This window comes from Quercus lobata, chromosome 3 (genome assembly GCF_001633185.2).
Source record: "Quercus lobata isolate SW786 chromosome 3, ValleyOak3.0 Primary Assembly, whole genome shotgun sequence".
In the NCBI taxonomy this organism is placed as follows: domain Eukaryota; kingdom Viridiplantae; phylum Streptophyta; class Magnoliopsida; order Fagales; family Fagaceae; genus Quercus; species Quercus lobata.
In genome coordinates, this window is record NC_044906.1 from 51,510,265 (window position 1) to 51,524,082 (window position 13,818).

General features: G+C 34.4%; 1 long non-coding RNA gene and 1 pseudogene across 5 annotated transcripts; one reads left to right on the plus strand and one right to left on the minus strand.

The window, feature by feature from the left end:
* Window positions 1–733: 733 nt before the first annotated feature.
* LOC115979268 lies at window positions 734–6,194 on the plus strand. 5 transcript variants are annotated; one of them, XR_004089015.1, is made up of 5 exons: window positions 734–980; window positions 1,994–2,046; window positions 3,060–3,222; window positions 3,320–5,373; window positions 5,464–6,194. It is a non-coding gene; the product is annotated as an uncharacterized LOC115979268 (long non-coding RNA). The 5 variants fall into 5 exon arrangements; XR_004089012.1 differs by having other exon boundaries at window positions 3,320–3,405; window positions 3,515–5,520; XR_004089013.1 differs by having other exon boundaries at window positions 3,320–3,405; window positions 5,250–5,520.
* Window positions 6,195–7,251: 1,057 nt separating this feature from the next.
* LOC115979267 lies at window positions 7,252–8,788 on the minus strand (annotated as a pseudogene).
* Window positions 8,789–13,818: the final 5,030 nt, after the last annotated feature.

The following is a 13,818-nucleotide window of genomic DNA, read 5'->3' on the forward strand; positions in this document are numbered from 1 at the left end:
ACTCAGTATTTGAATTGTTAAATTGTTAATTCACAATTTCATTGTTCATCTATTAATCATGAATAATAATATTGCTATTTACAATTAAAGAGACTTTTGAAATTACATTTTTTTAAAAATAATTATTGGATACGTTGGATCTCAAATGACTTCTATTAAATTTCATCCTTTATGGCATCATTAAAAAGAAAACTCATATTGATAGGTATTAGGATATTATTTAGAACTGTTATAATGGACTAATGTATTACACATGGTATGGATCTAACTGTAACATCCGATGCTATAAAATAAAAATTGGGCCTATAGTTTGCAAAAAATGGTTACATTCTCATTAATTGTGATAGTCACTTTTAGGTAAAATAGAAACTTTATTAACTAAGTTTTAAGAAATTTAAAATTCTATTACAAAAAAATTAAAGAACATTAGATTTTATTTTATCAAGATAACATAGATTAGATTGGTGGTGGATAGTAAATTTAATTGCAGTTTAGTATTATATGAAGTCATCACCATAGAATAGCTCACACCGAGATATGTTATGTAAAACTAATAATATAAATGAAAAAGAATTTTCTAAACTATTAAAAAAAAATTACTTATTTTCATTCATTTTCAAGATATTCTTCTTCTTCTTCTTCTTCTTCTTTTTTTTTATTATTATTATTTTTTTTTATTTTTTTTTAAGTCAAGTAACAGACTTTAAGCAAAATAAATTTTTAAAGGTTTTTTCTTTTACCCCCTCACTCACGACAGTTTATACCCCTCTCTCACCGTCAATTCTTCCCTCCCCCAACCCTGTGGTTCTTCTCAGGTTCTACCTCTCAGTTCACATTGCCAATGGAATCGACCGATATGGGTTTGGTCATAATAGTCCCCATCACCAGACCCCACCAGCCATCACCTCGTGGGTACCATGGCTGATTCATCTTCAAAATCGATTGCAACGGTGCGGCATTGATGGATTCGTGAAACCACAGTATATTTCCTCTTTTTTTTTTTTCCTTTAATGTTGTGGTTTCTGTATATTCGTTATCAGATTTGTTTTTGGACTTTATATGCCTTTATATTCTGTTTGGTCGCTGAGAAAATGTGGAAAAGAAAGAAAATTTAGTTCTATTGATGGTAAAGTTTTCGTCTTTTTTTGGGTGGTTGGGGGTGGGGTATATTGTTTGACTTAGTTGAGGAAACCAGAATACAATAGAATATGATATTAAAAGAATTTAAAATATCAATTTTTGTCTGGTTTTCTTGGCATCTAAACTGAGCCTAATTAATTTCAGGTGGGTTCTGTTTGTTCTGGTTCTGGATTATGTTTGTTTGTCTTTTCTATTTATATTGATATCTACTGCTGGATTGGATTTTTTGTGCTTAGAGCTGTGTTTGGCTAAGAAGACAACTAGGTGTCCTCTTTAAGGCACTGTCTCAGTTTCCATTAACGGGCAACTCATGACTTGTACGGTTGACTTTGCATTAAATTCTTGCAGAAAGGACCCAATATTGCTTTGAAATAGTCTCCATCTTTGTTTTGTTTGAAGCATACTCAACAAAATGTCTTTTTTTTTTTTTTTTTCAATTTTTAGCTGTCATGAATTATTTTATTGTGGGAAGGTGCTGTTCTAATATGATGTTGATCTTGCTTTTGTTTGCAACTCATTGCTTGGTTGTCCTTATTTGGGATCTCCATGGAAATGGCTATGTCTTTAGTTTCAGAAAGCATTTTAAGCTTAATAGTTTATCATTGGAGAGCAGGCTACTGTCCCTTTGCAGAATCCTTAAAAATCATTAGGATTAGTTGTGGTGGTGGCTTCTTAAAATTTACCACTAGATGTCAAACTTTAGTGTCAAATTTGCCACGGTATTTTCAGTTTTAAAAAGCATTTTAAGCTTAATAGTTTATGATTGGAAAGAAGGCTTCAATCCCTTTGCTGACTTAAAACTCATTATATATTTATTTTGATCTTTCCTCTCTATTATTTTTCTTGTACTCAGGGGAGAACCATAGAAGATCAAATTCTACTTGGGCTTTGTCTCTTTTAAGAATGGTGAGTGATATTTTTACTTTAATTTTAGGATTTTTCCCTTACCAATATAGAATTTTCTAATGTTCTTTCACTATCATATTTTTATTACTGCAAGGACCAGTTTCGAGTGTATGATTTTTTTGAAATTGTGTTCTAGTCCATGCATGGCGGGAAATTTGATGGGTTTATAAATCTTTGATCTCAAAAATATGAATAAGAAACATTTAATGTTTTTCTTTGTTTGGTTTGTTGGTGCTGAGATGTAAACATTTTAGATTTTTTGTTCATCTGAGGAGGGTCACTTTGTCAAGAGTGTAGTAAATATGTGGTTCTAGACTTCAGCTCTGTTTTCATTGCTTTTAATTCAGACTTAGAATAGATTGAATTTATTGGCTTTCTTTTATTTTGGATTTAGGATTGGGGTTGGAAAGCGTATTTAATTGAGTTACTGCCAAAGATGGGCTATATTTTCCAGTTGCAGAAACCTAACAAAAATTGATGTTATTTGTAAATTACAATTAAATACCTAAATCTATTAAATTAGTTTTTTTTTTTTTTTTTAATATAAAAAATTGATGTTGTTTGTAAATTACAATCAAGTACCTAAATCTGTTAAAATAGTTGTTTTTTTAAACCCATTACAAAAATCGTTTTTATTGAAGTTTTAGAATGGTGGATTAACTAGCTTTTACCTTTTTAAAATCATTACAAATAACAGTATGGGACTCAAATTGTTCATAGCTAAACCTGTGAATTTCTTAAGATTTGTTATTGTTTCTGACCTCAACTCAAATAAACTTCAATTCTAAATATTCTAAAGTAATATGTTTGCATATGTAGATGTGGGTCATGGGTTTGTATATTAGGTCATTCTTTCCGTTGGGTTTGTGTTTGAACAACTTTCAATTAGCTCGTTTGGGTATTATGAACACATATTCCTATCTCTCTTTTTCATCCTTTTCTATTAATATCAGTTTGTGTTTAATATATTGTAGGTTAAATAGTTTTTACTGATGTATCTTAGTCATTGGCAGCTTGGGGGAGGTTTGATATTGTGGGCCTTCTAAGATAGAAGTTCAATAGCAGTTTTGGGTATATGGGGACAACCAAAGCTGCAATGGACATGGATTATGAATCAATATTTTGAGGTGATGTTAACAACTACACCATTGTTCAAATGAACTCACAAAACTCCAGGTATGAGCTAAAGATTTTGAGCTAAATGATATGGTCTCCATGAATCTTTTAGTTTAGTTTTTAATTTTTTCATTCCACTTATCTTTCAACCTTGCAGTGCCACAAGTACACAATTGAAGAGCTTCAACAATGTTGACATTGTCCTCTTTAGCAATCAGATTGACCAGATGAATATGGAGAAAGGTACATCATGGACAACAGTACCTAATCTTTCTCCCACTCTCTTTGGTATTGGAACACCAATGTTTCATTTTATTATTATTTTTTTCCTTTTGGGTTTCAATTCTGGCAGATTATTATTGGAACACGAGTGTTTGAAGAAATGCTTAAACTGAACTTTGGATTGGATGTGTGGCACCCAATTGTTTATGCACGTACTATGCTATTTACAGATTTCTTTTAAATTTTGTTGCGAATTGTGATATCAATATTTGGTTAAGATTAATACTTTGAACTAGATTCTCATGTTGTAGTTGCTTTATGGTTAGATACATAATTTGGATCTATGTAACTTTCTTCCTACCAGATAGTTAGATACTCTTTTTTTTTTTGGTAAAAATTTCCACACCCTGCTGTTGTTGATTAGTCATAAAGCTAATTAAGCTATTTGTCTTAGTGAGAAGAACATGTATTTTCATGTTCTATGGTTCTATCTACCAAATTACTCTCAGTTCTTGGTTTGCAAAAGTCTGATTGCAAAATTAAGATTAGAGCTCTTATAGAGAAGACAATGACAATGTGCCATTTTTTCCAGGGCTTTCTGCCATGGAGGCTTATGCTGCTATGCAAAGGGTTCACCCAATGAAATTTGGATTTCATTAGCATATCAAATTTCAGTTTGAGTCCGACAAAATCTTTATTCAAAATTTCCACATTTTCCCTCCTTTCAATGAGTTCATCCTTCAACTAATTGATCTCACTTTGCAAAGCCATCTCATGGGCAACATGCAAACCTTTCAGTTCTACTTTCTCAGCCTTAGATTGCCTTATTTCTTTTTCTAATGATCCACATCTTAATTCCCATTCTTTGAGCGTATCTTTTTCTAATGATCCACATCTTAATTCCCATTCTTTGAGCGTAGCATCAAACAAGGTCTGCTTTTCTGACAAACTTGAAATACCAGATTGCAATTGTTCCTTCTCCCTAGAGAATTGTTCTTGGGCATCATGCAATGAGGTGGTCCGAGTAACCTAAGAGTTTCGACAAAAATCTCTTCTTTCTAATAATTTTAGTGTCTAAAGAGAAGTTATATTTAGGATTTTGTAGAATTTTTTTGTTATTTCTATAATCCTATTTGATAACAAGCCATTGATGAATTTGGGTTCTAGAGTAACCTAAGAGTTTCAACTAGGGGCTCAAACTTATTGACTATTGGTCCATTAAAAAAATATAATGGAGTGTTTCTGCAATTTGGTTTTGGATTATTTGGTTTACTGTTTAATATAATTGAGATTTCAGCATAAGATTCCTAGGTTGGAGTTATCATTTTTTATACAATATGGAAAATCACTTTGATGTTGACCTTTTTAAGCTGGCAACTACATGGTACAATGTTGTTTTCTTCTACTTCTAACAGAGTAACTAGCTTAAAAATTATTATTAGTCATTATAGAAAGGAAGTTATTAAGACCTGAAATTTCAAGGAAGAAACTGAAAAACACAAGGAACTAATTTTCTATAAAATTTGATGTGATTCAAAGATTGTTTGTTTGGTTAGAGAATTGAAGTTAGCACTTAACTTTGAGTGAGTTGAAATGTGATGCAAGAATGAGCTTTCGATATGAAATTTGGTGTGGCAACATCTCTCATACTGAATCTAAACATGTAAAAAGGGTTTAAGTATTTTGTAGTGTAACATAATCTATTTATGCTTTTCAATTCATGTTTACTATTTTAAGTCATGATATTCAGTCACCTGGCATACAGGAAAAAAAAAAAAAAAAAAAACAGTGACTGAAATCCATTTTGCATTCCCTGTATTTGAAGAGTGTTTCTGATAATGAGTAAGATATATGATTTGTTGCAGTGGGTAATTTGGCTTTGGAAAAGTTTTTCCATATAATAAAGCATAGTCACACTCATTATGGCTTTGGGAAGCTGTAAGTGAAGGGTACCCGTACCAATGCTGAGTAGCTCCTGTTCCTGTTGCGGTTAGAATTATATTGTGCCATTGTGTGTGTGGGCTGCATTTGCTTTATGGGTAGTAAATTTTTTTGGTGTTTTGGCTACTTTTGTTTCAGGTGAATTTCATGTAAGACGTGGTTGAGATTTACAATAGAAATGGTATGTTTAGCTAACTTCAAGCAAACCTAGCACATCTTTCTCTTCCGCAATTTGTGTTGTTTCAGATCATCACCTTCATGATCCTTTGTATTTGAGATATTTACATGATAAATAGTCTTCAAGTATGTTCTTTTAGGTTAACACTATAATAATTGAAAGCAAGAAACTCCTAATTTGTAGGATCTCCCTTCTTTGATTACAAGGACTGCACTGCTCATATTGTCATTTTCCTGTGGTGCTAATGACTAACATGAATATATTCTTTTCTTAAGTTATCAATTTGTATTTTACCATATAATTAAATGTTATCAGTGTTTCTTCATTTATATGGCTCGGAAAAATACAAAAAGGTAAACTGTGGTTAGAAGTCATTGGATTCATATGAGCATAAAATGTTTGGGTTGGAAGATCTAATCAAAACTTTGAAAAACCAAATCAAGGAGTTGAAGAAGAGGCTGTTCGAATCAAAATAGAACTTTATCCGATGACTTTTGTAATAAACTTTTTGTTTTGCCATTTCTTTCCATACAATGTATTTCTTTGTTATAGAATGCTTTTTATTTTTTCTTATGCTAAGCACCTCATGGTAAGCAAAAGTGAAGAAAATTTTGCATTAAAAATGTCTAGACATGGATTCATATGTGCTATGGAGACATGGAGTGTTTAACAGCAAACTTAGTTAGAGAACTTTATCCTATTTCTTTTATAATACACCGCTTTTTCCTTCACCCTCTTAGTCTATACAATGTATTTCTCTAGTGGAATGATGCTGATTCTCCACCCCCTCCCCCCCCTCCTTTTTTTTTTTTTTTTTTCAAACCACCTTAATTAGGTATGCAAAATTGGAGAACAATTTTTCATTAAAAATGTTCATCCAAAATATCAATGCCCTCACAAAAAATAAGGGGAATAGTTCAAATATAATATAAACTCGTGCATTGCACGGGTTAGTGACTGGTTATATAAAAAGTAAAAATGCTTTATTAAAAGAATAAAAGTTCGAGTCTCCCCTCACCTATTGTTATAACTATCAAATTATATAAAATATTTTAAAAAATTAAGACAATTAAGAGTTAATTTTTGTCCAAAATTTTGGGATCATCCAAGTCACAAAGAAACACATGACAATGTTTCAGAAAAAAGAAAAATCCATGATGTATTTCAATAGACAATTGTAGTTATTTTATAAGATAATAACATTTCAAGCTTGACTTTTGCTTGTGAACAGTCATTCTGAAGGGGGTTTCACGGTATTTAATACAAGACCAAATTGCTTCAATCAAAGATTCAAATGGTTTGATTTCAGTTAAATTTGGTTAATGCAATCAAAATTGATTGAAATCAACAAAAAATTTGGGCGGATAAAATTTGGTTAATCTCTTTATTCAAGACTTAAGTTGCCGTTAGCATTGATATTTTGGCAATGGGTAGAGATCAAAGTAGCAGAGCTATTGATTTTTTCCTAGTATCCTTTTCTTTTTCAATGTTATGTTTAGGATGTAATATATTTGGGTTCAATCAAAGAGTGTCAATGCAGTAAATCTAAATGTCTATATCTTAAATAATACATTCTGTTTATTATTAAAAAAAAACATTAACATTAACAATAACAATAAAGGGCAAAACTTGGAAACAAGTAAAAACAAGAAAACATAAAAACAACTTTAAAAAAAGGAAGACTAAATTAAGAGTCTAAAGACAAGCGAAGTAACAGATCTTAAGCTTAATGAGAGTAGCAAGGTACATTAGCCTTTTGATAAAAGCACTTCACTCACCAAATTTTTTAAGTTAATGGATGAGGAACCAAGTGGACCCGTGGCCTCTTCGGCCAATTTTTTCCACTCCATGACCTTTTTCTTGATTATCTTTCCCTTATCTCCTTCTAACAATTCTCTTACAATCTTCTCTACTTCCTCTCTTTTGACATCAAAGTCAATTTCCATGCCAATGGCCCATTCATTGCAAGTATACTTGCAATTCGTTTGCTAATCTGAAAAGAATGGTAAGCAAAGCATTGGCACTCTTGCACACACACTTTCAATGGTTGAATTCCAACCGCTATGTGTCAAGAACCCTCCAATTGAGGGGTGGTTTAGCACTTCCTCTTGAGGGCATCTACTAGTTATTAGACCTCTTTCTTTAATTTCCTTTTGAAACTCATGTGACAAAATCGTTGATCCACCTTCAACTAAGTCAGGCCTAATTATCCACAAAAATGGGTACTTACCATTTGCAAGTCCCCAACCAATCTCAACCAATTGCAACAGTGTCATGATAGCTATGCTACCAAAACTCACATATATCACTGAGTTGGATGCCTTTGAATTAAGCCAATTGAGGCACTCGACTTCTCCCTTCCAACCCATACCCAGTTGATTCCAAATGATCATTAGATAAGTGATTGAGTTGTGGTTCTAGAGGGCCAACAGCATATACATGATGAAACATGGTAGAGAGAGCATGCAAAACTTCTTGCTCTAACTCATCGAATGTGTGAACAATAATTCCTAAAGCACTAGGAGCTCTCTCTATTGCATCAATCACAGATCTAAAAACAATTTCATTTGGATCAATAGTTCGTACAAAGCTTGGAAGATCCCTCAAATGTATGTCTCTCATACCAGGAATCCAGTCTATAATTGTGTCAAGATACCCATTTGTCATATAGCTCTCATCTACAAAGACAAAAAAGTTTTCAGCATACAATGATTAATTACAATAAAATAATGCAAGATTTCAATTGGATTTTGCACTTTTTGTTACACCTTTAAGACGTATGATGCCTTTGTCCTTGAGAGAAGGAAGTTGTAGAAAACCCATTACGCTGCAAGCAAAGATCGTGAAGAACATCACAACAAGGATTTTGAATTCTTGAGCAACAGTAATTGTAAATAGCATGCCAGCATCTGAAACAATGCAAGTAACTGGAGGATTATCTGAAGTTGCATTGTTGAGTTTTATAAGGAGGTCAGAAAATGGAGCCAAGAAGTTGTTCATAATGGATTCAGAAAGAGAATGGATGTCTTGGATGGCGTTGATATCTGATGGAGGAAGGCCATCGGGGATGGTTTCAAATCAAAAGTCAGACAAGCTATCTAAGGAGTTGGGACCTTTGGATTTCATAAAACATTGGTGGTTGAACTCAGTGTTCACAAAAGTTATGTGAAACCCTTCACGGTGGAGAAGCTTTGAAAGCTTTAGCATTGCCTTCATGTGACTTTTAGCTGGGCATGGAATACAAACTGTATAAGGCTTATCAGCTACTTGTGTCTTTGAATCCATTTCCTTCGTTCTGTAGTGTGTGTGTGTGAGCGCAAAATGCATATGCCTAGTCTTATAATATACATTCTCTTCCTTTTGTGTGCTTGACAAGTCACTGACAGTGACAAAAACCACATTTTCGTCCCTACATTTTCAGGCGATTTCCACTTTGTCCCTATCTTTTATTTTCACTATTTTTAGTCCCTATTTAGAAAAACTCCATCTATTTTAGTCCTTTCCATTAGTTCCCTAACAGCAAAGTCCTAGGTGGTAGACGAAACTACTAAAATAATTAAAAAAAGAAAATTGTTTTGGCATTAAAAAATGCCACGTCAGCATCTAAATTAAAAAAAAAATAATTGATTAATTTTAACTAAATAAAAAAATATTAAAAACAGAATTAAAAACCAAAAATCACATGAATTGAGATCTAAGTGTGTCTTAAACAAGAACAACAAGAACATAAACTCAGATCTAATAACACAAAACCAGAAAAAAAAAAATTGTAACATATACAATTACAGTTGCTGGAATCCTATAATGTATTAACCTATCCCATATAATTAGAATATTAAAATAAGACAAAACAAAGCAGTGGAGAGTGGAGAAGTCATTCATCATTGTATAAACTGAAGCAGTCGTCGTACTGAGAAGTGGGAACTCTTTTATCTCTCTACGCGAGCATGTGGCTGCCTAGGTCTACCTTCATGGTAAACTGTAGCAACTACGAGGGTTGATTTTGAAGGAAACGTTTCATCCATGTCTTCTTCTTCTTCTTCTTCTTCTTCTAATGATACTAATTGTGAGAGGGAATGTGTAGACTAGCATGGTGAGGAGAAAGAATATCATAAGTTAAGATGTGTTTGAAAGAATGTAGCAAACTAGCATCTTGAGTTTTATAGACTCAATTTCAATCTAAAACTCGAAGGTTAAAGACTCGATTCCCACTTGGTGAGTTGGCAGTATGATGCCACATAGATTTCGAGTCTTATAGACTCGAGTTCTAAAAAGCAAAACCGAGTCTTTGAGACTCGATTTTTGTCGAGAAGAACAGATGAAGAAGAACAAAGGAAGAGGCAAAACGAGAGCTCTAAAGAACAGAGGACGATCTGAAATGATCTGGAGCACCGAAGATCTAGTTGGAGAAGATCTGGTGGATGATCTACAGCGCCAAAGAAGAATAAAGAGTCGCCCACCATTGTGAGCAAAACCGAGTCACAGTGCTCCGTCTTCCTGGTGTGGCTCTCTCAGGCCAACATCCCAATGGCATTTTCGGAAACCTCACTCGTCTCTGCACTCTCAGTCTTTGTCTTAACGCTTTCACTGGTTCACTTCCTTTTGATCTCGCTGCTTGCGTCAACTTGCGCAACCTATACTTGCAAGGTAATCTCTTTACAAGTGATATTCCTAAGTTTTTGTAAAATGGTGGAACTCAAGTCTTAAAAAGTCGAGTTCCACGTGGATTTTTTTCACATCAGATCCAATCACTTACAAATCGAGACTTAAAAACTCGAGTTTTATCTTGGAATTCGAGTTTTAGACACTCGAGATGTTAGTTTTCAACATTATTTTAAAACGTGACAACTAACTAAGTTTTTTGATATTTAATGTTATTTGGAAAAAAATTCCTAATTTTGATATGAATTTGGGGTTTGGAGAGAGGGCTTTCTATGCTACTAGCGCTGTTGCCATCTCTGCTATCCTTGTTAACCCTCTTAATATCGCCAAGGTGGAACAATATATATATATATATATATATATATACGCTTTAAAATCCACTTTCTTATGTAGATTTTTGTTGCTGCAACATTTCTTTAATATATCTGAGCTATGGTTGAAATTGGTTTTAGGGTTTGGTTGTGATGGATCTGGGTTCGGTAGTGGTGGATCTAGGGAAGAAGAACAAGAAAAGGAATGGAGATTTTGGGTGTGGCCTATTATGGGTCTTTGATGATTTTGTTGGGTTCGAGAAAATGGGGGTTTTGAGATTTATGAATTTGTATTTGAGCTAAAATTTTTGGATATTTTATTATTATTATTATTATTATTATTATTATTATTATTATTATTATTATTATTATTTGTGTTTGTTTCCTAAGAAAATATAGGTTTATGGGTTTTTTGGAGATTGGTTTGTTTACTGGGTTCATGGGTTTGATTTGCTGGAGAATTCGGTGTTGTATGGCTGAATAGTTATTCAATTATGGACTTTGTGAAAATCATGTGGATTAGTGATTTGTTGGAGAATTCAGTGTTGAATGGTTTTTTTTTTTTTAATAATTTCTGGGTTTGTGTTCTTAGATCTATGTTTGTGTTCTTGATGTTCTTGTTCAAGACACACTTAGATTTCAATTAATGTGATTTTTGGTTTTTAATATTTTTTATTTAGTTAAAATTAATCAATTAATTTTTTTAATTTATATGCTGACGTGGCATTTTTTAATGCCAAAATAAAATTTATTATTATTATTTTAATAGTTCTGTCTGCCACCAAGGACTTTGCTGTTAAGGCATTGATGGAAAGGGCTAAAATGGATAGCATTTTTCTAAATAGGGATTAAAAGTGGTGAAAATAAAAGATAGGGACCAAAGTGGGAATCGCCTGAAAATGAAGGAACGAAAATGTGATTTTCGCCTTCAAAAATTCAAACTCTACCACTTTTTTTTTTTTAATATAACATTATAACTATTTAATACTTATTTGATTTGTGTGCTCTGCCCACACATCAAAACACTACAAGTACAAAGACTAAGGGTACATTTGGATACCACTTATTTTACTGAAAACTAAAAACAATAAAAAAATAATTTCTGGTTACTGTTCACACTCACAAAACATTGTTCATTTGCCTTAATGCACTGCTCAAGGCCCATGAACAATGCAAGAGGTGCTGGTTGAAAAAAAGAAAAAAGAAAAAAAGAAAAACAAAACAAAAAACGCACACGTGAAATGCATGAAACGCTAATCCAAACAATCACTAAGACTATTTATTTGAGGCCTATTTTAGTATTATTATTTAATACATCAATATCAATTTTTTTAAAAAAAAATTTATTTATAAGTATCAATATCAATTCTATTATAAATATTATATATTATATTTTTTTTTTCTGAGAATATTATATGTGGGGGGTAAAAGACCAGGAGGTCCATGTCAATGTCTACATGGGGCCAAGGGCCCAGTTCAAGGAAAAACCCCTCATCGGCCATGGGAAGAACCCTCCTCGGCATGGATGTAGCCGAGGACAAAGGGGGCAACCTGTTACTGGTAGTGACACTCCAGATCATTCCACGGAACAAGAAAAGTATTAAAGCAGAAAAGGACAACGGAGAAAATGGAAATGTCTGAGGGAAAGGTTGCCATTATTGCATTTAGTGCCTTATGCCTTACATAACCATGCTTTTCTGCCTTTACAACCACTTCCAATAATTGGAGGGAAGGGCTGATGGGACAAGTACCTACCTTAAGAACCCCACTTAGGAGGAAGGAAACTACTATAAAAAGGGAGTGAAGGGAGACAGAAAGGGGGGCTGAGACCCCCCCAACACACCAGAGACACCAGGAAAAGCTCCTCGGATCGTGCCGAGGACCAATCCTCTCTGGTAAACTCAGTCCATCTCAGCTTGATCATGAAGAACACCGTGTTAACCGTTGTCCATACACTAAAACCTAGCTCCTTGATCCACTCTCTACAAATTCATTGTACCGGGCTTGCTGGTCGAAAGTCTCATGCATCTTGGGTTTGGGCTGAAAAACGTGACTCTACAATTGATGCCGTCTGTGGGAAGTGCTTGTGCATAAGCGAATGCAACGGTTAATCATGGCAGGATCAAGCTCCTATCAGCAAGAGTCCCACAAGAAGACCATTCTGGCAGTGGTACAAGCTACACAAAAGCCTCCCCATTGTTTCCAAGAACACACCGTCCTTGTCGCAACTCAGCTTCCACTTAGGTCTACACTTCGAACTATTGATTACGCGGGAAGGATTGCTAAACGGAATACGGTTCTAGGGGCTTCTAGCGTTAAATGTGTACCCCATGCACTTGTCAAGGGGCTAATTCTTGTGGGCCTAGTAGCCCAGCTCATTGAATTCCCCTCGGAGAAAGAAGCCGATGGCCAAACCAAAATCTTTTGAAGCGGTTAAACAGAACTTTAGCTATGTCAGGTCCTTAGACCTCCGGCTCCGGAGAAATTAACGCACACTGACAACTTTCTAAATACCCAAGTGCTAGACAGAACCAAGGTCTTGCATGGTCCTCAGACTCAAACCTATGGGGAAACTAGCTACTTCAAAGAAGAACCTAAGTGCTAAACAGAACCAAGGTCTTGCATGGTCCTCGGACTTAAACCTATGGGGAAACTAGTTACTTCAAAGAAGAACCCAAGTACTAGACAGAACCAAGGTCTTGCATGGTCCTCGGACTTAAACCTATGGGAAAACTAGTTACTTCAAAGAAGAACCTAAGTACTAGACAAAACCAAGGTCTTACATGGTCCTCGGACTCAAACCTATGAGGAAACTAGCTACTTCAAAGAAGAACCTAAGTGCTAGACAGAACCAAGATCTTGCATGGTCCTCGGACTTAAACCTATGGGGAAACTAGTTACTTCAAAGAAGAACCTAATTGCTAGATAGAACCAAGGTCTTGCATGGTCTTCGGACTCAAACCTATGGAGAAACTAGTTACTTCAAAGAAGAACCTAAGTACTAGACAAAACCAAGGTCTTGCATGGTCCTCGGACTCAAACCTATGAGGAAACTAGCTACTTCAAAGAAGAACCTAAGTGCTAGACAGAACCAAGATCTTGCATGGTCCTCGGACTCAAACGTGTGGAGAAACTAGCTACTTCAAAGAAGAACCCGAGTACTAGACAAAAGTGCTAAACAGAACCAAGATCTTGCATGGTCCTCGGACTCAAACCTATGGGGAAACTAGTTACTTCAAAGAAGAACCTAAGTGCTAGACAGAACCAAGATCTTGCATGGTTCTCGGACTCAAACTTATGGGGAAACTAGCTACTTCAAAGAAGAACCTGAGTACTAGACAG